The 26,681-nt window shown below is 48.2% G+C and overlaps 1 protein-coding gene across 2 annotated transcripts in view; it reads left to right on the forward strand.

Annotated features, from left to right (window-relative positions):
• Positions 1-726: 726 nt before the first annotated feature.
• PTAFR (platelet activating factor receptor) overlaps positions 727-26,681 on the forward strand; it is a 31,732-nt gene continuing 5,777 nt past the window's right edge. Inside the window, exon 1 of one of the 2 annotated variants that reach the window (XM_047873598.1) lies at positions 727-801. The gene's annotated coding sequence lies outside the window, so the exon portion shown is untranslated. Of the gene's footprint in view, positions 802-8,884; positions 9,521-26,681 lie in introns of those variants that run through there. The other variant, XM_047873597.1, reaches the window with a different exon arrangement.

Genomic DNA, 26,681 nt, shown 5'->3' on the forward strand with positions numbered 1-26,681 from the left:
AAAAGACAGTTTCTGGTCTCCCTGAAAACTATGATGGATTCAGGTTGAGGAGAGGCAGCTGGATCTTTTTTTTTTTTTTTTCCTTTTAAGGTTTACGTATTTTTGAGAGAGGGCACGAGTCGGGGAATGGTGGGGGAGGAGCAGAGAGAGAGGGGGACAGGGGATCAGAAGCGGGCCCTGCACTGACAGCAGTGAGCCTGATGTGGGGCTCAAACTCGCGAACCATGAGATCATGACCCGAGCCAGAGATGGATGCTCAGCCCACTGAGCCATCCACGTGCCCCCAGAGCAGTCTTAAAGAGTGATCAGTAGGCAGCCAGGCAGAGAGAGCGAGGGAAGCATGAATAAAGGCATGGAGGTCAGGGGACAGTCAAGGGACCCAATTCCTTCTCTGCCAGCCCAAGCCCAACCCTTACTCCCAGAGGCGCTCCACATTGGATGGACCAGCCCCATGTTGTTGGCTGAGCTGACATACAGAGAGATTCCCTGGCTAGACGTGGGTATTCCCAGTGTCTTTGGGGTTGGGGCCCCACCCAAGGAGTTGTCTTCCTTGCATTATGCCCTGCCCAGCGGAGCCTGCAGGCAGGCCTCCCCTAATTCTTTATTCAGCTGTTGAATGGGGATTGGAGCGTAAAGTGAGTCACGTACTTAGGTCTAGGCCTGCCTTCTGCTTCCTCCCTACTCTCTACCCCACTTCCTGGGTTCTCCGAGAAACCGACCAGGAAACATGCTTTCAGTGCCCTCCATCTTTTCCTCAGCTTTGTTGTCACCCCCTAGACCACCGTTTCTGCTGTTTCTCAGGTAAGAGTCTGGTGACCTGGGTGAGAGGGCCAGGTTTGCCTGCTTTGTCTGGCTGCCCCGTGGAATCTGTGAGGCTGTTCAGGCTCTGGAGGGGTCCGCAGAGCTTGGTTATGCCTGACTTTTCTCCCACCGGCACATCCCCAATAAACACACAACTTTCTTTTGTCACCACACAGCACACATCCTTTCATTCCTCGTAGACATTTAACACCCAATCGTCAACAGATGTAGCATTCACACATATCACACAGAACAGACCCTCATCACCCACAGACCTAGTTCATGGCCCTTCACAAATACGTAACACACAGCAGGCCCTTAACATCATGAAAGAACCCATGACCCTTCACTACGCGCAATATGCAAAGTGTCACAATTGACAGTTGCCCCTCATATGATGTATATTGTTGGCCACAGGATGCAACACACATCTTTGCAGACACACAACAGGGACGTCAGCACTGGCAGACACAACACGTGAATCCTTGCAGGACACAACAAGCCCAGAGACGAAAGACCCCCTGCTCACTTGCTACAAAGAAACCTACTCCACACAGACACACAAACATCCCTCCTACACACACGAACACACACATCAATGCAACCACATGTACATATCACAGAAACTCTCGTCATCCCCAGACAGGTCCCCAGGACGTTTGGGTGTTGCTGCTTAGCTGGAACAGGGGCTGGGACCGTCCCCACTTTTAACTTTCTACCATGGGTCCTGCTTGTGCATCGTGGAGGGGATGAGTGGGGTGGGAAAAAAATGCTAGGGGTCCTGGCCACATCATGGAGCATGATGGGAGAAGCCACTGTCCTAGCTGTCAGAGTGCTGCTTCCTGATGACGCTGGGACTCCGCAGAAGCTGGTATTAAAAAAAAAAAAAAAGAAAAAAAAAAAGCTAGCTAGCATTCATCACATGACCACTGTGGGTCAAAGATCATACCCAATGCTTTTACAAGCATTATTTCATTATGCACTTCCTTTATGAAGTATATACTATTATTCTTGTTTTAAAGCTATGTTTTGATATAAATAGGCTCAGAGAGGTTAAGAAACTTGTCCAATATCCCACAGCCAGGAGAAAACAACGGAATTTAGACATAGGTAAGTCTGACCCCAGAGTCTACTTCTTTTTATTTTTAATGAATTTTTTTCCATACTTTAAAGAGGTAGCAAATAAGCAAGTTCAAGATTCAATAGATTGAACCCTTGAGGGCCCTGGCCACCCGCCCTGAGGCTTCCTTTCAGATCCAGTGCAAGGTGTGTGGTGAGGCGGTGAGGCCGTCCGGGGGAGGGGAGCGGGTGTGCTGTTGCAGGTAGGCCCAGGCTGGAGAGTGAAAGCAGGTGGGACTCAGCCTGACCAGGGAAGGAGAGGACATGGGGAAAGAGGAGGAAGAGGAAAGAGGAGAATGGGGACCAGCTGCCCATACATGTCTGTCCTTAGCAGACCTGATCCCTGTGTGAGCCTAGTGGTGCCGTCCTCACTTTATAGATGAAGAATCTGAGGCTCGGGCGGCCCAGTTGTTGAATGGCAGGGTGGGACTCCAACTCCCAAAGTCTGAGGGAGAATAAGAGATGGCGCACGTGCTCAGGAGCGCCAGAGAGAAGCAGAGAGAGAAACTGAGGTTATAGTGAGGAGGAAGGAGAACTCAGGGCCGCCGGGCATTAGGGCTGGCATCCCAGAAAGGGGTCTCAGCAGGAACATACTGCCCAAGTTACTTTTTGGCTCCCAGAGGTCTCTGGTTTTGTGGTAATCCCTGCCTCCAGAGACTCTTTCTCTAGTCTGTTCATTGGCACTAATTATCTGCCTGTGTGCTTATAACATCTGTCTTAATCGCTGTAACCTTCCGGTAAATCTCCATATATGATGGGGCCTGTTTCTTGACTTGTATGCATAAATATGACAAACACCTTTGCACCTGCCACCAATTAAACAGACCATACAGGTGTAATAGCCCCCTGTGTACCTCACCAGTCCTGCCCTCTCCCTCCCTCGCCAGAGCTAATCATATCCTGAATTTGTTTTTCTGTATCAATGCATATGTATTGTGTCCACCGGCAGTCATAGTTTTAAGAAATAGTATCATGCTCTATTTATCCTCGCTTTATTTGTTTATTGTTCGTGTTGTTATATGTGGCTCTGTTCACTTTAACACATGCACCGGATTGTATCGCGAAAACATGCAAATATACGTTTCCTTGTATACGGGAAATATTAATATTTCTGGTGTATACCTAGGAAGGATGTGCATATTTTCAACTTTATTATAAAGTCAATTTCCAAGATGTAGTGCCTTTTGTACATGAGAGTTTCCGTTGTTCTACATCCTCCCTGATACTTGGAATTGGCAGACTTTAATTTTTTCCAGTCTGGTGGTTGGCTGTTTTAATCTGAACTCCTGATTGCCTGAAATGCTGATCATATATATTTTTTAAGTTTTTTCATCTATTTAGAGAGGGGGGGGGCACTCACATGCATGCCCACGTGCATGGGGGACAGTCAGAAAGAGGGAGAGAGAGAGAGAATCCCACGTGGGCTCCTCACTCTCAGTGCAGAGCCCGATGCAGGGCCCAAAGTCATGAACTATGCGATCGCGAGCGGAGCCGAAGTCAGACGCTTAATTGACTGAGCCACCCAGTTACTCCTGCTGATTATCTTTTATGTTTCGTAGTCATTCAGGCCTTTTCTTCTGTCTATTGCCTCCTCCTTTCTTGACCCATTTTTCTATTGGTCTTGTCTCTAAGTTACTGATTTGAAGGAATTTATATTATATTATGCTTGAAAATCCTTTGTTACGTGTATTGCAAATATTTTCTACGGGTCTGTGACTTGTGTCTTCCTCTTTTTGTCTTATTTTTTGATGTACACAGTTTTGTTTTGTTTTGATGTACACAGTTTTAAACTTTATGTGGTCAGATTTATCCAACTTTTCTTTGTTATTTATAATTTCTGTCTTAATTAAAAAAATTTTTCCTTGGGGCGCCTGGGTGGCGCAGTCGGTTAAGCGTCCGACTTCAGCCAGGTCACGATCTCGCGGTCCGTGAGTTCGAGCCCCGCGTCAGGCTCTGGGCTGATGGCTCGGAGCCTGGAGCCTCTTTCCGATTCTGTGTCTCCCTCTCTCTCTGTCCCTCCACCGTTCATGCTCTGTCTCTCTCTGTCCCAAAAATAAATAAAAAACGTTGAAAGAAAAATTAAAAAAAAATTTTTTTTCCTTGACCCTTATATCATAAAGATATTTTCCTCTACTTTTTTCCCCCAAAACTCTTTGTATTTTGCTTTTCATAATTAGGTCTTTATGCCAGTTGGAATTTAATTCTGGGCATAGTGTGAGATAAGGATCTAATTTTATTATTTTTTCCCTAATGAATTGCCGATGATTTGCATCAGTATCTACAAATAAATTCCTGCTCTCAAGGAACTTACAATTTAGTTGAGAGTCAGATAATGAGCAAAGTAAACAACTAAAATATATAGTGTGTTAGATAAGCGCTGTGGAGGAAAAGAAAGCAGGGTAGGGGCCTAGGGCATGCTGGGGGATGGCTGCAATTTATTGGGGTTATCAGGAAAGTCCTCACTGAGAAAGTGGCATTTGAATAACTCTGAGTGTCTGGGGAAGAATGTTCTAGGCAGAGAGCACAGGAGGTGCAAAAGCTCCAAGCAGGAATGTGCCCAGTGTGTTGAGGTGGAGGAGAAGGGCCAGTGTGACTAAAAGGTGGGGAGAAAGAAGTAGGAGATGAGGTCAAGCCTTACAGGGCCCTTTCTCCTTGAGCGGAGAAAGGATGTGATCTGACTGATGTATAAAGGTTCAACTGCACAGCCGTATTGAGAACAGATTAAAGGGGGTGCAAGGGTGGAAGGGAGACCAGTGAGGGGCTCCATCTAGTGAGGGATGATGGTGGCTTGGACCAGGGCCGAAGCACTGGAGATGGTTCAAAGTGGTCAGATTTTGGATCCATCCATCCATCTATATACGTCTGTCTATCATTTATCTATCTATCTATCTATCTATCCTCTATCATCTATCTATTTATCATTTAAAGTTTAAATTAAATGTATTTAGGGCTGCCTGGGTGGCTTAGTCGGTTAGGTGTCTGACTCTTGATTTCAGCTCAGCTCATGATCTCACAGTTCGTGAGTTTGAGCCCCGCATTGGGCGTTGCTGACAGTGCGGAGCCTGCTTGGGATCCTCTCTCTCCCTTTCTCTCTGCCCCTCCCCTGATCATTCTCTCTCTCAAAATAAATAAATAAAATTAAAAATATGTATTTGTTGAGGAGGCCAGGTCGTTTACATTTTCTCTTGTCTGAGTTTGCTGAGTGTATCCCTATGATCTGGTCCTTTTCTGTATTTCCGGTAAACTGGTGGTTGAACTTGCTGATTCTATTTCCTTGGCAACACTACTTCATAGGTAGCGTTATGATTTGGCTGTGTGCCACACCAACTTTATTAGAAAGGTTTTTAAACAGACACAAAAAGAGAGGGAAGTGTAAGTCTCTATATACCTGTATTCATTTCCTATAGCTGCTGTCACAAATGACCGCAATAAACACACGTTTATTCTCTTAACAGTTCTAGAGGCCAGAAGTCCAAAATCAGTATCAACGGGTAGGGAGTCAGCAGGGCTGTGTGTTCCCTGCAGAGGCTCTAGGACTGAATCTGTTTTCCAGTGCCTGGTGGCTACCAGCATTCCTGGCTTGTGGCCATGTCACCCCGCCTCTGTGGCCGCATTGTCTTCTCTTCAGCCTGTAATCAAATTTCCCTTAGCTTCTTTCTTATACAGATACTTGTGATTGTATTAAGGCTCATTTGGATTATTCAGGATGATCTCCCCATCTCAGGAGCATTAATTTAACAACACCTGAAAAATCTTTGGCATATAAGGTAACAGTTACATGTTCCAAGGATTAGGACCTGATACCTTTGAGGGTCATTATTCAGCCCGCTTCAACACCCATTACCTAGATTCAATATTTTGCCGCATTATTTTCCTCCCTCCCTCCCTCCTTCCCTTTTTCCATCCTTCCTTCTCCTCTCTCTTTCCCCCATTCCATCCTTCTCATTCCCCTTCCTTCCTCTCTTCTTATTTTGCTGTAATATTTTAAAGCAATTCCCTGCAACTTCATTTCCAAATATTTCCACATATATGAATAGTTTCTTATATAACCACACCACTATTATCACTTAATAAAATTAACAATAATTCCTTAGAATCATCTAAAATTCTGTCCATGTTAAATTCTCCCTGATTTTCTCAAATCTGTCTGTCCTGGATATCTTCTGTTTTGCCCTCTAGATCTTGCTTCTCCGCCCCACTCTGTGCCTCCGGAGGCTGATTTGTATGGACTACGTTACCCTTATCCCTTGCTTCTGGTTGGACTCCGGGGGAGTCCAAGGGGAGGCACTGGCAAGAGATCAGTCATCGGGGGATTACCGCAACTTCTTACCCAAGGCCACAGCTCCTGCCTGGCAGCCCTCTCCAAATAGCTACCCTTGGGTTCCAGAACTTCTCCCTCTCCAGCCTTTCGGATGGTGAAGGCACCCACTCTTGGGAGCCTTGGAGTACTACAGGGTTCCTTTTGGTTCTCTAGCCCTGCCCTCACCTCTTTAAGTGGTCCCTTTTCCCTCAGATTGCCCATTTGAGTGTGCATCTCTTTTCAGTACCCTGATATATGGTTTTATTTTATTCTTAACATTTTTTTTTTTCTGGTCCCCATTTATTCACACTTCAGCACGGTGGTTAAGATCTAGAATGGGCTCCGAGGCCAGATTATCTAGGTTCAAATTCTAGTTCTGCCACATATAAGCTGGGTGACTTTGGCAAGCTACTCAGCTTCTGTTTGCCTCAATTTCCTTGTCTCTAAATTGGAGATAATGATGAATGCACCTACTTCAGAGGAATATGGTAAGGACATACACAATAGCATGTATAAAGCAATTACATAGGGTACAACTGCCTGAAACACAGTAAATGCCCACCATGTGTTAAATAGCATTGGATCATTATTGTTAGCACTTTTATTATTCCTTAAGCACGCTCCTCTTGAGTCCCTTTCCACTGTGTTCTTTTGTGTGGATTTTTAGTTATTATTTTTAACCCTTTATTTGGAAATAATCGTAGATTTGGGGTGCCTGGGTGGCTCAGTCGGTTGAGCGTCCAGCTTTGGCTCAGGTCATGATCTCATGGTTCATGAGTTCGAGCCCCGCGTCGGGCTCCATGCTAACAGCTCAGAGCCTGGAGCCTTCTTCGGATTCTGTGTCTCCCTCTCTCTCGGACCCTCCCTTTCTCACACTCTGTCTCTCTCTCCCTCAAAATAAATAAACATTAAAAAAAATTGAAATAATCGTAGATTCATGGGAAGTTGCAAAGATAGTACACAGAGGGGGTATAAGGCTGGCTCGGTCGGTGGAGTGTGCAGCTATTGCTCTCGGGGTTGTGAGTTTGAGCCCCGCGTTGGGTGTAGAGGTTACTTTAAAAACAAAAAACAAAAAACGATAGTACACACAGGTCCCAAATACCCTTACCTAGTGTTCCCCAAGGCTTGATTAGATTCAGGTTTATATGTAGAACCGACCAAATTTGCTAACACAATGGATGTGGGTGTGAGAAAAAATGAGGAATAAAATGTTACCTACCTACCTGCCTACCTACCCTGCTTATTGATCATGTCAAAAGAGGTCCTGAAACATCTATCACAAGAACACGAATAAAGGACTGTTGAAAAACACGGCCGAGCCAAATAGTTCTGGATTTGACACAAGTCCAGAGTCAAATCCAATTTGACACAAATTGGAGTCTGTGGTCAGATGGTGGGAGGGGTGGGGCTGGTTGATCCTGGAGGTCCTTCCGGGCTGATGTCTCTCATGGCGTGTGGGGCATGGAGGATGGCTGAGAAGGTGAAGCCACTTCAGGGAAAGAGGATCTGAGTTGGGGAGCAGAGCTAGGGCCTTGGCAATGCAGTGAGCAGACCATGGTCTCTTGTGTCTCAGGGCACTCAAGACTCAAGATGCCTCTATGGGAGCTGGGGAGGGATGGCCAAATGGGGCCGCTTCAAAGTTCCTAACAGGAGGCCCGGACTGCATGCTGGGATGTGAGGCGAGTGAGTGTGGCGGGTGAATGTGAAGCGTACGTGAATGGGCATGAGGAAAGACGTAACCGGGCAGGTATGAGTGAGGGGTGACAGACCTAGGCACCTGAGTGTCTGAGTGCACATGGGAGTGGAGGGATGTGATTGTAAGTTGGCGTCTGCACGAGTGTGCATTGAGGGTACGCGAGCGTGCAAGGCTGATATATGGGAGAGGTGTGAACGTGTCTGCCTGTGTGTGATGGGGGTGGAGCTGGGGCAGGGGCAGACTTTTGGCTCTAGTTCTTCAGGGCTGAGGCACACGTTAAAAGCGATTTGTCCTTTGAGATGCATTTGTGGCTTTGATAAGGTACAGTTGCAGGGTCCCAGTCGGCAGGAGGAAGCTAGCCCAGTCACGCAGTGCGGAGCTGAGGCTGGATCCTGAATGGCGAGGCAGGAGCCTCTGCTGGCTCTGCTTTGCACCTGCCTCGCTTTGGGACCCTAGTCCCGTCTAGGCCTGCTTCCCTCTCTGGGTAGGAGGGTGTTTGGTTTGGCTGATACGTGAGCACCTTGCTTTTGTAGGTAGGGTCTTCTACAGTGCCTGGTGCCTGGGCGTACTTAGTAATTTCCTGATTGAATGAATGAGTGGGTAAATGGACTGGAAACTGAGGCAGGGAGCGCTGGCTCATCTCTCACTCACGTCCACACAAAGCTTCCACCCAACTGACTTTCTCACGCACACAGGTACACGAGCACGCACGCACTCACGTTCACAAACTCATCTGCGTTCCCCCAGTCTGTTGCCCACACCTATTCACCCTCACTCACTCCCATGAACTGGCACGGTGCCAAACTCCTGCTCAGGGTCTTGGGGCGCCTGCTCCCTCCTACTGCCCCTCAGCACGCTGTCCCCGTGGGTGCCTCGGGCTTGGCGCTTCTTGGTGACCAGCGATGCCCAGCCCAGTCACGCCACTGACCACGGCAGCGCTCATGAGCTCCTCCCTTCTCCCTCTTCGTGTTCTAGCTGTCTCTCCCTCTCCGCCTTTCTTTCATTTTTTCCCTCACACCCATCCACAGACACGCAGATGTGCACGCATGGGCACCAGGAACGCGCTCACCGTCTGTCTCATCACGTTCTCCTTTAATTCCCTTGGTTCCTGCCCTCGTGTCTCCTCATTCGTCTCACGCTCTCAGTCTGTGTTTACATCCGTCTGCCTTTCTCTGTGTGCCTCTCTCCTCCCATCTCTCACTTCTTTCCTGATTGTCCCCCTCTCTCCCTCTCCCGTTTGCTTGGCCACTCACTTCTCTCTTCCTCGCTCTCATGCTGTTTCTCTCTCTCCTAAGAATATGCTCTCTCACTTTCTGTTTTCTCTCTCTTATCCCAGCTGCCTGGCATGCTGGTCACTGCCCATGCCCCACCCTGCCCCTGGCTCTGTGACCACCCTCTGAGCAGTGGCCGGGGCCCAGTGACCCCGCGTGGAGGTTCCTATACCATCTGTTGGAGGAGCCCCAGGGTCACAGTATTTCCTCCGGGGGGTGACTTGGCAATGGTGTGTTCTGTTTCCTCACTTCTGCAATTTCCAGATAGCACAGAGGCTGGGTCTACAGACAGACGCTCAGATTCCGCTGCTGCAGCCACTGTTCCTGATACAGGTAAGGGGGGTGGGGTCCCCGCTGTGGCTGAGCAAGGGGGAGGCACGTGAAAATGTACTCGGGAGACTGAGGTCCTGCCCCTAGCCTGCGCCTAAGCAAACGGGTGTTTCGGCATCTTCCTCGGGCCCAGAGTCTTGGTCGTGTTTAGAAAGGATTCTTCGTGACCAAACTTGCCAGGAGATCCAGCTCCCTTCTTTGGTTGTCTGAGGCCAAGGCAGTGCTGAAGTGACCTCAGAGACCTCACTGGGAGCTGATAATGGTGATGACAGGGAGCTGTCTAGGTCTCAGAGAGCCGGATGCCATCTACTCGACTAGCTGTGTGACCTTGGGCAAGCGGTGCTGCCTCCCTGCATTTTCCTGCCTTGTCGAATGGGGATGATGCTGTCTCCCCAGTGGGAATGTCTGGAGACGCAGAGGGCATGTTACAGGGCTGGGCATTTAGGAACTCACGCGCTGCTAGGCATTCCTGGGGGATGATGAAGAGACCCAGGTTATTTGTACAGAGGGCCTGGCTCACAACCGGTTTCCCACAACAGGTCCCAGGTGGTAGGGACAGGGCACAAGCCGGTCTCCCCTTGTCCTTTGCTGGCGGGAGGTCCAGAGATGGGCTTGGTAGAACCGGGGTTGTTGTCCAGACACTTGCTCATCTGTGAAGGATGAGGGAACCAGTAGAATCTCTCTGTAAGCATTCAGGCAGCTCTGAATTTGCTCTGATTGAATATGCAGCTCTGTTCCAGATACTTGGCGTGTGTGTGTGTGTGTGTGTGTGTGTGTGTAAAGAGAAAGATGTCCCTGCCTTTAGGTGCCCAGCCAAAGAAAGAAGTCTGCTCCGGCCATGAAGCAGATGGCCCTGGGCCTGGGGTGGGCAGCCAGGATTTTGACTTTAGCTGTTGTTTACAGATTGGGAGCTTGGGCAACTGAGGAGCGTCACTTTCCTCCTTTGTAGGTTGGGGTCCAAAGTACTGACCTTTGGGCTTGTGGAGGAGGATAAAGTAAGAGGCTGGGTGGGAAAATGCTTTGTCAGTCGTAACACGCTGCACAAAAATGAACCAGTGTGTTACTGCCGACACCGTAATCCTTACTCTAAATGCCTTTACAGATGAGGAATTTTTGTTCATTGTCTTATCCTTACCCTTCGCCCAGAGTTTGGTGAGTAGTATAATCTCAGAATATGAATGAATAGATGAGTGATAAAGTACCATGTCGTACTTAGGAAGGACAGCAAGCCGGAGGCCCGGCATCTGGCCCCAGTTCTGCCCCCGATCCTGTTGTCACCTAGGGCAAATCTTTTCTCTTCTCTGGGCCTCAGTTTCCCCATCTGTCCAATGAAGGTTTGGGCAAGGAATTATAGCCTATGGCATTAGGTGACAAAATGAGCCTCCAGGATGGAGTTTCTGCTCCTGATTGGTATTGGGGTGGGAAGGGGTGTGATGAAAGGCTGGGAGCCTGTCTGACTGTCCTTTTATAGTCAGACTCCCAACTCTGCACCCGAGGCCTGTGAGGAGAAGGGGGTTCTCCTCTTTGTCCGTAGCAGCCCCTCCTACTCCCTATCTCCCCCAGCCCCGTGAGGGTTGGCTCAGGAGGGGCCACCAGCTGAGCCATGCCGTGGGAGCACTCCCTGACTGGTCCCGTGGCCGTGTGTCAGGGTTAGGGATGGAGCCCATTCCCAGGAGGGCAAATGCTGGGTCCGCAGGCCAGCCACCTCTCTGACCAGTCACCACTGGGTTCCTTGGCAGCATGGTGGGAGGGGAGAGAAGTCTCTGGTGAATCTTTGTGTGTGCACGTGTGCCTGTGGCTGTGTGATGTGGCCTGGGGAGTTGGCCCTGGCTACAGTCGCATGTGTCTGCAGCATGAGCAACCTGCAGGGGGGTCTGGTACAGCCCAGCAGTTCCCAGAAGCAGAATCGCTAAGCAAACCAGCGGCAAGGTCGGTGTACCTTTCTTCCTTTGTGTCTTCAGCCAAAGAGGATCCAGAGAGAGAGAGAGAGAGAGTGAGAGAGAGAGAGCATATATGAGGGGAAGACTACCATTCGCAACCCCTCCCCACCTCCTCAGTCCTGCAGGAGGGGGACCCTTACTTAGGGCCTGCTTTCGGTGCTAAGCTCAGTTGGCTGATGGGAGAAGCACATCAAACATCTGTGCGGGCCCCTTTATAGTTCATAAAGTCCATTTTAATTTATCAAGTGCTTTACTGTTTCTGAACCCTTTATCACTCCTAACCATCTTACTTTCTTTTTACAACAATGCTTGAGGTTGTCCCTGCCCCCACCACTTTTTAGATACATATCACAAGGCTCAGAGCAGGGAAGAGACTCACTCGCTCAAGGTGGTGGGAGGCGTGGCCGAGGCCAGAGTCCAGGGTCCAGATCCAAGTCCTGCGATCTCTCTTCAGCTACCCCTGGTTGCTGCTGGTTTGGTGCATGGCTGCTTTGTTCACTCATTCATTCATTCATTCATTCATTCAATAAGCATTTTCTGAGGGCTGGGGAGGAGCTCATGGTTACTGAGCAATCACCACTTGTGTAGATTGCTTCATTCTGTTCTTATAACGACCTGCTGAGGAAGGCTTTATTATCACCCTTTGGCAAATGAAGAAAGGGAGGAGGCCCTGAGAGCCAAACCACAACTAGGAAAGAACAGACCCCGTGACGATCCTGGTCTGTGTGACCTTGAGGCCTATGCCCTGTACCCTATGTTTTCCCTTGGGCCAGGCCCCGGGTACCCACGAGGGCACCAGCAGGACTCAGGAGCGCCCAGGCTGGGAGGCGTAGTCCTTTGGTGGGATTCCTGGTATAACGGAAGCCCTGGGGAAGCCCACAGGAGAAGTACATCTCACTCCCTCCTCCCTGCCCTGGCCTACTTCCCAGAAGCGAGGAGGAAGGAGGGGGACTTGCATATACCCCCTGGGCATTTGGGAGTCAGAAAGGAAGAACCAGGCCAGGTTCAGGGTCCCTCAACTCCACAAGGATGTCTTAGACCAGCTGAGCAGAGACTGAGTCTCACCAGCACGATATATATTCCTGGGGTCAGGGAAGGGCCCTCTGTAAGAAGGACAGTTGGGAAAATCTTGCACCCAGACCAGCCCCGCCTCTAGGGCCCTATACCCTGTCCCTGACCTCTTCTGGACAAAGAATTCCATTCATTCATCCATAAATGTACCCAGCATGGTGCTGGACTCCTTGAATTAAAAACTGTGGGGAGCCCAGCGCAGAATTCACGAGAGGTCAGGACACTTGCTCCCTTAATTTCCCCTTCAAATCCTCTGCTTCTTGGAGAAATGGTAGTGAAACCACTCCACAAGGGGACTCTTTAAAGAGTATGGCAGCATGGCCAGGCCAGGGCCCAAATGTCAAGCAACAGGGGAGGTCAGAATAGAAGTAACTTACTTACTGAGCACTTACTATATGCCAAGCACGTTCGTTAGAGGTTTATCTGCCTTCAACCTCAGGGCTATCCTGTGAGGTCAGTGTTGGTATTATTGTCATTTTCTACATGAGAAAAGTAGGACTCACAGAAGGGAAACGATTAAACTATCTTGTTTTAGAGACCCCAGGGAATCTAAGGGCTGGTAGTGATTGAGGCTGGTAGGTGTGGTTTTGGAAGTGAAAGGTGAAGGACAAAATGTGACTCTGTGTGTGTGTGTGTGTGTGTGTGTGTATTAGCAGATGTTCCTTGAATGTTCGCTGTGGAGGAGACCCTACCGTACATACTGGTGAAATGTCAGAGGTCTTGAACCCAGGGAATTCCCAACCCAAAGGAAAAAGAAACCAACATCCATTATAATGCAGTCTGATGTGTTGTGTCATGGAACCTCTATGGACCCTCTAACTCTGTGGGGAGGGGGGAGGGAGCGGATCGAGAAGTAAGACTGACAATAGCCAACATTCCTTGAGCTTTTATCATGAATCAGGCATTTTCTGTTTAATCCTTATAACAACACTATGAACTAGGCATTCTTCTTCTGCCACTTATTTTTATTTTGACAGATGAGTAAAGAGAGGCCCATTGGAGGTTAAATTAATTATCTTGAGTAAGAATCAGCTGACGGCATTTTGCCAACTGCCACCAGCTGCCTTAACGAGATGTGACTGGTTCCCAGTCACAACAGAAAAGCCGTTGACGGTGAATACCGTGAATGGTGCCAAGCACGTTACACATATTATTCATCGAATATTCACACCACTCTGGGAAGATATGTGCTTGGAATATCGTCAGCTCCATTTACAGGGGAAGGACCTGAGGCTCAGAGGGTGATGTGCTTGACGATGGTCACAAGCTGAGACAAGACACAGGCAGAATTCGAACCCAGGATTGTCTGATCAGAGTCTGTAGTCTTTTTTTTTTTTTAATTTTTTTTAACGTTTATTTATTTTTGAGACCGAGAGAGACAGAGCATGAACAGGGGAGGGGCAGAGAGAGAGGGAGACACAGAATCCAAAACAGGCTCTAGGCTCTGAGCTGTCGGCACAGAGCCCGACGCGGGGCTCGAACTCACGGACCGAGAGATCCGTGCCGAATCGACTTCCTGAGCCGAAGTCGGACGCTTAACCAACTGACACTCAGGCGCCTTAGGATTTAGGCTGCATAGTAGTACATTGTACATACAGATTACATTTTGTTTACCCATTCATCTGTCGATGAACATTCGGGTGGCTTCCACCTGTTGGTATTGTGAGTAGTACTGCTATGAACGTGGGTGTGCAAATATTTCTTCAAGATCTTGTTTTCTTCTTTTTTTTAAGTGTTTGTTTTAATTTTGTTTTTAATTTTATTTTTTATTAAAATTTTTTTTAATGTTTATTTGTTTTTGAGAGAGAGAGACAGAGTATGAGCAGGGAAAGGGCAGAGAGAGCCGGAGACACAGTATCCAAAGCAGGTTCCAGGCTCTGAGCTGTCAGCACAGAGCCTGACGTGGGGATTGAACTCACAAACCACGAGATCATGACCTGAGCCAAAGTTGGACGCTTAACAGACTGAGCCACCCAGGCGCCCCTTTGTTTTTTATTTTTGAGAGAAAGAGTGAGAGCTTGGGGGAGAGGGACAGAGAGAGAGAGAGAGAGAGAGAGAGAGAGAGTCTTAAGCAGGCTCACAACGTGGGGCTCGATCTCACAACCGTAAGATCACGACCTGAGCTGAAATCAAGTGTTGGACACCTGACTGAGCCCAAGATCTTGTTTTCAGTTCTTTTGAAAGCATACCCAAGTGAGATTTCTGAGTCATATGGTAGTTCTATTTTTAATTTTCTGAGGAAACTTGTACTGTTTTCCATAGTGGTTGTATCATTCTATATTCCCACCAACAGTACGCAAGCATTCCAATGTCTCCAAATCCTTACTAACACTTGTTATTTTCTGCCGTTTTGATAGTGGCCATCTGCCAAGTGTGAGGCGATAATGTCGTTGAGGTTCTCGTTTGCGTTTCCCTGATGATTAGTGGCGTTGAGCATATTTTCATGTGCTTGTTTGCCGTTTGCATATTTGGAGAAACTCTACTGAAGTCCTTGGCTCCATTTTAAAATCAGTTATTATTATTTTGTTGTTGTTATTGAGTTGTAAGAGTTCTTTCTATATTCTGAATATTAACCCCTTATCCAACGTAAGGTTTGCAAATATTTCCTCCCATTCTGTAGGCTGCCTTTTTCTTTGTTGACTGTTTCCTTTGCTATAGACATTTTGAAAGTTTGATGTAGCCCCATGTGTCTATTTTTGCTTTTGTTTCTTGTGGTCCTGGTGCCATATGCAAGTAATTGGTGCTCATTCCAGTGTTATGAAGATTTCTCCTTACGTTTTCTTCTAGGAGTTTTGCATTTAATATATATATTTTTAACGTTTATTTGCTTTTTTTTATTAAAAATTTTTTTAATGTTTATTTATTATTGAGAGACAGAGAGACACAGAGCGTGAGTGGGCGGGGGGGCGGGGCGGGTTGCAGAAAGCAGGGGGAGACACAGAATGAAGCAGGCTCCAGGCTCTGAGCTGTCAACCCAGAGCCCGATGCGGGGTTCGAACTCACAAACCGCGAGATCATGACCTGAGCCCAAGTCGACGCAGGGCAGGCCGACTGCAGATCCCCTCCTGTCAGGCCCTCCCGACAAGGCAAGGAGATTTTGGATTCATGTGTAAATGCCCACTTGGAGCCTGTGTCCCTCCCACACCCCACTTCCCCCAGGCTTGCAGTGCTGTGAGGAGCTGCTGATGCATGAGATGTGCGTGAACTTGGGTATGAGTGATTTATAGCTTATAAATATTTAGACTTTTGTACTTTTGACCCCAAATGACCCCAAAATGTTAGGAGCCAGTCTGGCTGGTAAACCCAGCTTCCCAGCCCAGTTTCGGGGGAAGTAACTAGCACATACTTTCTTCTGCCCAGATCTGGGTGGTCCCTCCCCTCTGTTTGTTCAGCTGAGGATGGGAGTCCTTTCTCCAGGTTCCCGGGGGGCTGATGATGTTCCCAGACAGAAGGGGAATGGTAGGGTGTTGGGGCTGAATGCTCTGTAAGGTAGAGGGTGGGAGATTCAGATGGCAGAATTCTTCTGTCTCCATGAGTATTTATGGCTCCCCTCGCCTACCCCCAGCTGAGAGCTGGGCCTCGGCTGCTGCCATCAGGGAGCTGTGCCTGTGTGTAAAATTGATTGGTCTGACCTGCAGCCTTCTTTCCCTCTAAATGCTCCTTCCCTTCCTGACCTGTTGAAAGCTTTGTTGGCATTAGCCTAAGGACCTGTCTAGAGGAGACAGGAAAGCCAGTATGTGGGTTAGAGCCCCTGGGACAGCGGTGACCGTAGTCCCCTTCCCTGGCTTCATGCGGCTGAGCCAATGGGGAGAGGGGAGCCTGCTGGTCATTGTGACCACTTTGCACGCTCAGTTTTGGAACCATTGTTAAAATTGCAAAATTTTGCAGTTGAAGAAACTGAGGCTCAGAGAGGTGAAGTCACTTGCCCAAGGTCACACAGCACGCAAATGGCAGAGCACGTATAGAACCCAGGTCTTTCTGATTCTAGAAAGGGGTTGTTCTCCCCATCCTACGATGCCTTCCCCAGAGAGACTGGACACATTTCCTTCCTGCCGGTTTCCTCTGTATAATCATCAGGGGCGTGGCCATTCATTCAGTCCCCGGTGTCTGACATTGAAAATAAAGAGATGAAAAAGACCTAGTCCTTGCCCTCCAGAAGGTCCAGACTGATGAGGAAATGGCCATAGAAATCAATATGTAACAACCCATTGTGCCAGGTGCTGTACCAAGGAACATTGCCCAGGACCATGGTGACCTGGAGAAGAAGCCTACTTATTCTGCCGGGGGCAGTCAGGGAGGGTGTCTTAGAGGAAGCACTCTTTGGGTCTTAAAAGATAAGCAAGATTCTGCTAGGTAAACCAATAGGCAAAAGGCACTCTCAACAGGGGCCCAACAGCATGTGCAAAGGCACCGAGGTCTGAGAAGAAATGGAGTTTTTAGAGAAGCAGCAAAGCGTTCAGTGTGGCTAGAATACAGGGCAAGTTGTAAAAAAATACTGGTGGGAGGTAAAGTGGGAAAGGAGCCTGGACTCGGTCCTGGGCACTGGGGACCCATGGAAGGTGATAGATTAGTCGAGTATGTGGCTGGAAGCGTGTTGAAGCACAGCACGTCTCAAACTTCAGGGTACACACGAATCCCCTGGGAATCTTGTTAAAATACAGATTCTGACACAGCAGGTCTGGGGTGGAGTGTGAGATTCTGTATTTGTAACAAACTCATGTGTGATGCTGATGCTACTGGTCCAAGGACCACAATTTGAGGTAGGGAGGTTGTAGCCCTGTGTGGAGGCTGCTCTGGGGAGCGGGCAGCTACTGGGACCCTTCTTTTCTTTTCTTTTCTTTTCTTTTCTTCTTTCTTTTCTTTTCTTTTCTTTTTTTTCTTTTCTTTTAAGTTTATTTATTTATTTTGAGAGAGGGGGAGAGAGCACAAGTGGGGAAGGGACAGAGAGAGGGAGAGAGAGTCCCAAGCCGGCTCCGCACTGTCAGCACAGAACCCAACGCAGGGCTTGATCTCACAAACCACGAGGTCGTGACCTAAGCCAAAATCAAGAGTCGGACGGTTAACCGACTAAGCCACCCACGCGCCTCTACTGGTACTCTTCTGTCAGGGGACAGATCAGGCCTCGACCATCTTCTCGAGTCAGTCCTCTTGCAGCTCTCGCAAAGAGATCAAAATTGTTGGTTGCTAGGTATTTGTTCACTCAACAAATGTTTACCAGCCCCAGCTCTGACCCAGCTTGTGTTGGCGCTGGAGATGGAGAGAGGAATAAGAAACACCCTTTGTGGTCCACATCACTGCCGTCTCTTGCCTCCCAAATGGTCTCTCTGCTTCCACTTTGTCCCCTATCATCTATTCTCTGTCTTGCAGTCGGGGACTCAGATCATGTTACTCACCTGCTTGACATACTCCAGGGGCCCTCCAGTGCTCATCAAATACAATGCAAACTCCTTACCACCGCTTAGGAACCATTTGGGTCTGTTGCCCTCTGATCTCACCCAGATCCTCCCATTTCTCACTCCCCTAGGTCCACACTGACTTTTCAGTTCCTTGAACATGACACCTTTATTCCTATCTTGGAATATGATGAACTTACTCCTGCTGCAGGCCCTTTGCACACGATATACTTTGCCTAGAATACTCTTCTAGATTTTCTCTTGACTTGTTCCTTCTCATTTTTTAGATTTCAGCCAGGGGAAGATCTGGGTTTTTGCAGGATCCTAAAGGTTATACAATTTGGGAGGCCCTCTTGAAGAAAAGCTACCAAATTGCAAATACACAGTTACATACAAGACCTAGGGAGGGGCCTTGAAGTTTACACTTCATTGGCCTCTTGGTAAATCTTCCTCTGGTTTTGTTTATAGGTCACCTCCTCTGAGAAGCCTTCCCTGGTCACTCTATTTAAAGCAGCCCCTTACCCAATCTTCATCATGTCACTTTTTATTTCTTTTATTGAACTCATCACAATTTGAAATTATTGTGTGCTTTTATCTCTCTCCTTGTTTTTGTCTGTTTTTTTTTTTTAATTTTTTTTTCAACGTTTATTTATTTTTGGGACAGAGAGAGACAGAGCATGAACGGGGGAGGGGCAGAGAGAGAGGGAGACACAGAATCAGAAACAGGCTCCAGGCTCTGAGCCATCAGCCCAGAGCCCGACGCGGGGCTCGAACTCACCGACCGCGAGATCGTGACCTGGCTGAAGTCGGACGCTTAACCGACTGCGCCACCCAGGTGCCCCTTGTTTTTGTCTGTTTTACCTGACTAGAGAGTAAACTCTTCGAGAGCAGGGGGCTTGCCTGTTTTATTCCTGCAGTATCCCCAACAAAGTGCCCAGCACCCAACAGGATATCAGCAACTGTTGGGTGAATGAATGGACATTTTCTCTGCCCTCCAGGAGCTACTGTTTAGGGTGGCAGGAGGACAAACAGGCAATTTTGATGATATAAGAAGCTGTGAGCGATGGGAACTCAGAGGACGCGCACTTAACCAGGTCTAGGGGCAGAAAGCAGGGCATGAAAGAGGCAGGGAGGCTTAGGAGAAACTAGCTGGAGGAAACGGGGTCAGGGCAGTCTTCTTCTTCTTTTTTAAAAATGTTTATTTTTGACGGAGAGAGAGAGACCAGGGGAGGGGACAGAGGATCTGAAGCCGGCTCCACACTGACAGCAGTGAGCCCGATGTGGGGTTCGAACTCACGAGCCATGAGATCATGACCTGAGCCGGAGCCAGACTGAGCCACCCAGGCGCTCCCAGAGCAATCTTAAAGAGTGATTAGTAGGCAGCCGAGAGTGAGGGAAGCGTGAATAAAAGCACAGAGGTCTGAGCCCCCAAGACCCAGAAAAGACTCAGCAGTTACATTTTGGGTGATGTCAAAGGGTTCCATTGCTTCAAAGGGAGAGCTGGGTCCTAAGTTTGGGATGAAGGCTAAGACAGTAGGAGTCACAGGATCTGAGAAGGCAGCAGAAGTAGGAAGAGCCAGGGTGATGAGTACTGGAGTCACCGGGGGCAAAGCTTTAGGCAGAGACAGGAGTTCAGCCCAAGACCCACCCCGCATCCCTCCACACACACACTGATTCTGGCCCTATATCTAGAAGGAAGAGGCCTCTGCTGGGCTTCCTATAGGGGCCATGTGGACTGGGGAGCCTCTCGAGCCAGACAGACCTGATTACATCTTGTTACAGATTGGGTTCCAGGGAAGGTAACTGCGAAATGGAGATTAGCATGCAGGAATGTTTTTCCTGGAATATTTTAATGCAAAATTGAGATCCTATATAATTCTACCTATAAATACTTCACTATGTATACCTAATAAGGGATTAAAAATATAGAACCATAATATCATTATCACACCTAATAAAATTACCATTAATTGCTGAATTCCATCTGATACTTAGTCTGTGCTTGAGTTCTTCCAATTGTCTAAGAGATATTTTTTACAGTTACTTTGTTTTTTTCTTTTTTTGAACGTTTATTTTTGAGAGAGAGACAGTGAGCGAGTGGCAGAGGGGCAGGAAGAGGGAGTCACAGAACTGGAAGCAGGCTCCAGGCTCTGAACTGTCAGCACAGAGCCCAATGCAGGGCTCGAACTCACGAGCTGTGAGATTACGACCTGGGCCGAAGTTGGACGCATAACTGACTGAGCCACCCAGGAGCCCCTTTTTATAGGATACAAATAAGTTTCCCACAGCATTTAGTTGCTCAACTAAGCTTCTTATCTTTTTTCTTTTTAGAGGGGGTGGGGTGGGATGGGTCGGGGCAGAGAGAGAGAGAGAGAGATTCAGAGAGACAGAGAGAGAGAGAGAATCCCAAGCAGGCTCCATGCCCAGTGGAGAGCCAGACTTGGGGTTCTATCTCATGACCCTCAGATCATGATCTGAGCCTAAATCAAGAGTCAGATGCTTAACTGACGATGCCCCTTAAGATCCTTCTTAAGTTGACTGGTACTTACTTTGTAGGCCCCTCTCTCCTCACCAGTCCCCCCACCCCTTTAAGCTTTAACTAAATAAACTAAGCATCTCAAGTTCCCTGAGAACAAGGTCCATCCTCTGCTAATCTTCTGGGCCTCTGCACACGCTGTCCCTCTGCCTGGGGCTCCTCGTCGGGCTAACTCCTTCTCGTCCTTCAGCATAGGGAGGGGGTCACTCCTGACCCTCAAATCTGGGTACGGGCACCATTTCGGAATTACCCCAACTTCTGGAACCTCCACCATTCTAACATTTGTCACTTTGCTTCTGAATCTCTCTTTTGCAACATGACCCGTGAGCCACTTAAGGGTGGAGACTGGGTCTGTTCTCTGAGGCCTCAGCACTCTGACCAGGGCCTGGAGCCAGTGAGTGCTTTGCTCAGTGACTACATGAGTGAGTGACTGAATGGGTGAGTTGGGCTAACCTGTGTGTGTGTTCCATTCACATGGTGAGAAAATCTTTAAAAAAAATCAATGAATGAAAAAAATTTTGTGATGAACAAAATACCAAAATTTTCTTTTTTTTTTATTAAGTTTTTAATGTTTTTATTTATTTCTGAGACAGAGAGAGACAGAGCATGAGCAGGGGAGGAGCAGAGAGAGAGGGTGACACAGAATCCAAAGCAGGCTCCAGGCTCCGAGCTGTCAGCACAGAGCCTGACGCAGGGCTTGAACTCACGGACTGTGAGCTCATGCCCTGAGCCGAAGTCAGACGTTCAACCGACTGAGCCATCCAGGCGCCCCATCAAAATACCAAAATTTTCAATGAAGATACAAGATCAGAACTGTGCCAGGCAGAGCCATATCAGAACCGGAGGCAAAAGGAACACTCCGTAATACTGATTTTGAGTTTTCAAAAGATATTGCATTAAACATTATTTATCTTGATCAGTGAGGTTTTCAGCGTCTGCTTCAGATCTGCACTCAACGTGAGTGCCTCGCAAGCCTTACCCCAGTCCTGGTCCTGGTGGGAAGACTTTCTCAACAGGCCTGGGCAGGCGTGGCACAGGGGACTGGGCCTGAGGTGATATCCTGGATTGGATTCTTTGGCTGCAGAAAGACAGTTTCCAGTGGAGAGTTGCCCCCACCCCACTCAGCTGGAGCCTAAACCCAAGAAGAGAAAAGGACTTACTTATGAGTGGGGTAGATGGTGGGGGTGAGTAGGGACATGACTTCCTCAGAGACCCAGAGCGAGCACACGCATTGCTCAGCCGTGGGGCTGCCTCCTCGCCTTTCTGAAGGCCCAGGAACAGGGTGCCCCAAGACATGAAGGTCCAGCAGGGGAAAGAAACAAGGCCAGTCTCAGATGGATGGGCATCTTGGGCTCAAAGGAAAGGTGGTGGGGGGAGGGAGGGGAGTGTGGGCTGAGATTGTAGAGCAGCGATCGTTTTTAATTCAAGTCTAAAATTTTAATTCTCGTATAGTTAACATCCAGTGTTATGTGAGTTTCAGGCGTACAATACAGAGACTCAACAAGTCTACATTACTTGGTGCTCATCACAATAGGTGCACTCTGTAATCCCCAACCCCCCTTCCCCATAGTAACCACCAGCTTGTGTCTTTCTCTTTCTTTCTTTGTCTTGTGGAGCAGCGATTTAAAAATCTTCTGGTCTCAGGGCACCTGGGTGGCTCAGACGGTTAAGCATCCTACTTCGGCTCAGGTCACGATCTTGCAGTTCCTGAGTTCAAGCCCTGTGTCAGGCTCTGTGCTGACAGCTCAGAGCCTGAAGCCTACTTCGGATCCTGTGTCTCCCTCTCTCTCTGCCCCTCCCCCATTCACGTTCTGTCTCTCTCTCTCTCTCAAAAATAGTTAAAACATTAAAAAAATGTAAAATCTTCCAGTCTCAGGATGTCTTTCTATCTTTAAAAATTATTGAGGGCCCCAGAGAGCTTTTGTTTACATGGGCCGTATCCATCAATATTTCCCATATTCAAAATTAAAACTAAGACATTGGAAAAGTTTTTGTTTTTAGGTATAAAAGCCAATAATGAACTCATTCCATGTTAGCACAAATAACATTTGTAGCAAAAAATAGCAACAATTTCAAAACATAAATAATTAAAAAAAAAATTTTTTTTTCAACGTTTATTTATTTTGGGGACAGAGAGAGACAGAGCATGAACGGGGGAGGGGCAGAGAGAGAGGGAGACACAGAATCGGAAACCGGCTCCAGGCTCTGAGCCATCAGCCCAGAGCCCGACGCGGGGCTCGAACTCCCGGACCGCGAGATCGTCACCTGGCTGAAGTCGGACGCTTAACCGACTGCGCCACCCAGGCACCCCAAAACATAAATAATTTAAAGTAGCCTTGATTTAAATTTCTTTGCAAATCTCTTTTTTTTTTTTTTTTTTTTTAAAATTTTTTTTTCAACGTTTATTTATTTTTGGGACAGAGAGAGACAGAGCATGAATGGGGGAGGGGCAGAGAGAGAGGGAGACAGAGAATCGGAAACAGGCTCCAGGCTCTGAGCCATCAGCCCAGAGCCTGACGCGGGGCTCGAACTCACGGACCGTGAGATCGTGACCTGGCTGAAGTCGGACGCTTAACCGACTGCGCCACCCAGGCGCCCCATTTGCAAATCTCTTTAAACATGCATTTACTAGAAGACAGCTGGATTGTCCTGTCTGCTTCTGCATTCAGTCCAGCATGGTATGTGTAAGAAAATCTGCCCTTGCACAGATATGTGTTTGTACAGGGAGGGATCTTTTGATGTCTTTTTCAGATAATTGATGATATCTTGATACTACATCAAAGCTCCACAAATGGTAGTTTCTTAAAAGTTAGTTGCAATGTGGAACCCCCGAATCATATCAATGAACTTTCTGTAATCTGTTACACGGCAGTGTATTGATTTGTTTTGGCCTTTGATTCTTTTTTTTCCTTAAATTTTTCTAATGTTTATTTATTTTTGAGAGAGAGACAGAGCACAAGTGGGGAAAGGGCAGAGAGAGAGAGAGAGAGAGAGAGAGACAGAATCTGAAGCAGGCTCCAGGCTCTGAGCTGTCAGCACAGAGCCTGACGTGGGGCTCGAACTCACGAACCGCGAGATCATGACCTGAGCTGAAGCCGGACGCTTAACCAACGGAGCCACCCAGGTGCCCCATTATTTATTTATTTATTTATTTTAAAGTTTATTTATTTATTTTGAGAGAGAGAGCATGCATGCACAAGTGTGTGCGCACCAGCGGGGAAGGGGCAGAAAGAGAGGGAGAGAGAGAATCCCAAGCAGGCCTCGAGCTGTCAGTGTAGAGCCCAGTGCGGGGCTTGAACTTACAAACTGTAAGATCATGACCTGAGCTGAAGAGTCTGATGCCTAACTGAGCCACCCAGGTGCCCCCAAGGGGATATTTCATCTATCTATCTATTTATCTAATATCTATCATCTATTTAGAGAGACAGAGCACAAGCAGGGGAGGGGCAGAGAAAGAGAGGGAGACACAGAATCTGAAGCAGGCTCCAGGCTCCGAGCTGTCAGCACAGAGCCTGATCGATGCGGGGCTTGAACTCACAAACCGTGAAATCATGACTCGAGCTGAAGCTGAAGTTGGACGTTCAACTGACTGAGCCACCCAGGCGCCCCTCTTTTTTTCTTTTTTAATTTGAAGTATAGTTGATACACAATGTTCCACTAGTTTGGGGCATCCAACACAGTGACTTGACAACTGTCTAAGGTTATGCTATGCTCACCACAAGGGTAGCCACCATCAGTCACCATACAACACTATTAAAGTACCATTGACTATATTCCCTATACTGTACCTTTTATTCCTGTGACTTGTTCATTCCGTAGCTGGAAGCCTGCATTCCCCCACTCCCCTTCACCTATTTTGCCCATCCCTCCACCCCCACCCCACTGGCAATCATGGCTTGTTCTCTCTATGTATGGATCTGTTTCTGCTTTTATTTTTTTTTTCAACGTTTATTTATTTTTGGGACAGAGAGAGACAGAGCATGAATGGGGAAGGGGCAGAGAGAGAGGGAGACACAGAATCGGAAACAGGCTCCAGGCTCCGAGCCATCAGCCCAGAGCCTGACGCGGGGCTCGAACTCCTGGACCGCGAGATCGTGACCTGGCTGAAGTCCGACGCTTAACCGACTGCACCACCCAGGCGCCCCAATTCATTTCCTTTTTTTTTTCTTTTTTTTTTTTAAAGAAAGTGCTTAGTTACAGAATTTCATGACGTTTCATATATTCCCTATCCTGATTTTAATTTTTTTTCGACGTTTTTTATTTATTTTTGGGACAGAGAGAGACAGGGCATGAATGGGGGAGGGGCAGAGAGAGAGGGAGACACAGAATTGGAAGCAGGCTCCAGGCTCGGAGCCATCAGCCCAGAGCCCAACGCGGGGCTCGAACTCACAGACCGCGAGATCGTGACCTGAGCTGACGTCGGACGCTTAACCGACTGAGCCACCCAGGCGCCCCGCTAGTTGTTTCTTTAAACTCGCCTATAAGTATCTTTCAAGCTTCTTCTTCAAGTGTTTCCACTGCTCCAGAGCTCCCAGAGAGATGGTTGTAATCAACTAGCCTTATCGCCCATTCTTTTATTTGTTGGTTCATGCTGCTGGGAATAGTGCTGAATAGACAGACAAGTTCCTTGTTCTCCTGGTGCTCAAGGTCAGACGGGAGAGTGTTATGAATCACACAAACACGAAGTGATCACAACGGCTCTAGGATTTACAAAGAAGTACAGGGAGCTTTGAGGCAGGACCGGACTCGGCCCCGTGAAGACCCCTCTGAAGAAGTGAGATTCAGTTAGGGTCTGAAGCATGAGCTAGAATGGCCAGGCGGAGGTGGTGCATGGTTAGGGAAGAGGGTTCAAGGCATCGGCATGGGTGTATGCTTGCAGGCTGACTTAGGAAAGGTCTGAGCACGTTTGAAGACCCACCAGGGAAGTCCCGTTTGACTGGAACCTGGTGGGAAGACGGCAGGAGATAAGGATGGAGTGTGGCAGCTAGAGATCAGGGTTTGGGCCATCACGTGCCCCTCTTTTCAGTTCCTATAACCTACTCGGCTCTTTCCTGCCTCAGTCCTGGACCGATGCAGATCCCTCTGCCTGAAACACTCTTCCTCATTCTGGTCTTAAAGGAAACATCACCTCTTTTCGGAGTATATCCGTGTTCCATAACAGCACCCCATTTTCTTTGTCTGGCAACTATGTTTGTTTACGCGGCTTTTGTCCATCTCCCCCATGAGACCCTTAGTTCTCTGAGTGCAGTTCAGCCACATTCACCCGGCCTCCCCTGTGCTTAGCTGCAGGCCCGACGCGCAGTTAGTGCGCAGCAGTATTTGGTGGAGGAATGGGTGAGTGAACAAAGGAGCACAGAGCTGGATCCTGGCTCTATCCCTTGACAGCCGTGTGACCTTGAACAAGTCACATAAGCACCCTATACTGTTTCCTACGCTGTGAAATGGGAATTTTACTTCCTATCTCAAAGGACTTTTTTGAGACTCAAGCGAGGCAGTGCATGCAGACGCCTAGCAGGGTGTCTGGCTCCGAGGGAGTGTCTTACTCCCAATTTTGTGCTCTCCTCACTGTTCCCTGATGGATGATGAGCCTTGGGCCTTGCTTAACCCCCTCCTCCACCCCTCACCCCCGCAGTCTCCATTCCACCCACAGTTGCAACACAAATATCAGAGAGACTTCCGGACTCATGTGACAACACCGTGGGAGAAGCAAGAGAGGAGGTAGCAACTAGTTGTGATGGAGAGTGGATGGTGGCGAAGAGGGTGTTGGAAACAGACCAGACTTTGGGTAGTGGGATTATGCTTAGTTTAATCTTCCTTCTTTTGTTTTTTGGTTTTTTTTTTTTTGTTTTTGTTTACTTTGTTTGAGAGAGAAAGAGCATGCACATGCAAGTGGAGGAGGGGCAGAGGGAGAGGGGGAGAGAGAGAATCCCAAGCAGGCTACACACCTAGCACTCAGCCCGACTTGGGGCTCGAGCTCACCAACTGTGAGATCATGACCTGAGCCAAAATCAAGAGTCAGACGCTTAACCGACTGAGCCACCCAGGCACCCCAAACCTTCTACTTTTAAAGGCTTTGTGTTTTCGGGCGCCTGGGTGGCTCAGTCGGTTCAGCGTCCAACTTCGGCTCAGGTCACGATCTCACGGTTCGTGGGTTCAAGCCCCGCATCGGGCTCTGTGCTGACAGCTCAGAGCCTGGAGCCTGCTTCAGATTCTGTGTCTCTCTT

Source organism: Prionailurus viverrinus, chromosome C1 (assembly GCF_022837055.1).
Source record: "Prionailurus viverrinus isolate Anna chromosome C1, UM_Priviv_1.0, whole genome shotgun sequence".
Taxonomy (NCBI): Eukaryota; Metazoa; Chordata; class Mammalia; order Carnivora; family Felidae; genus Prionailurus; species Prionailurus viverrinus.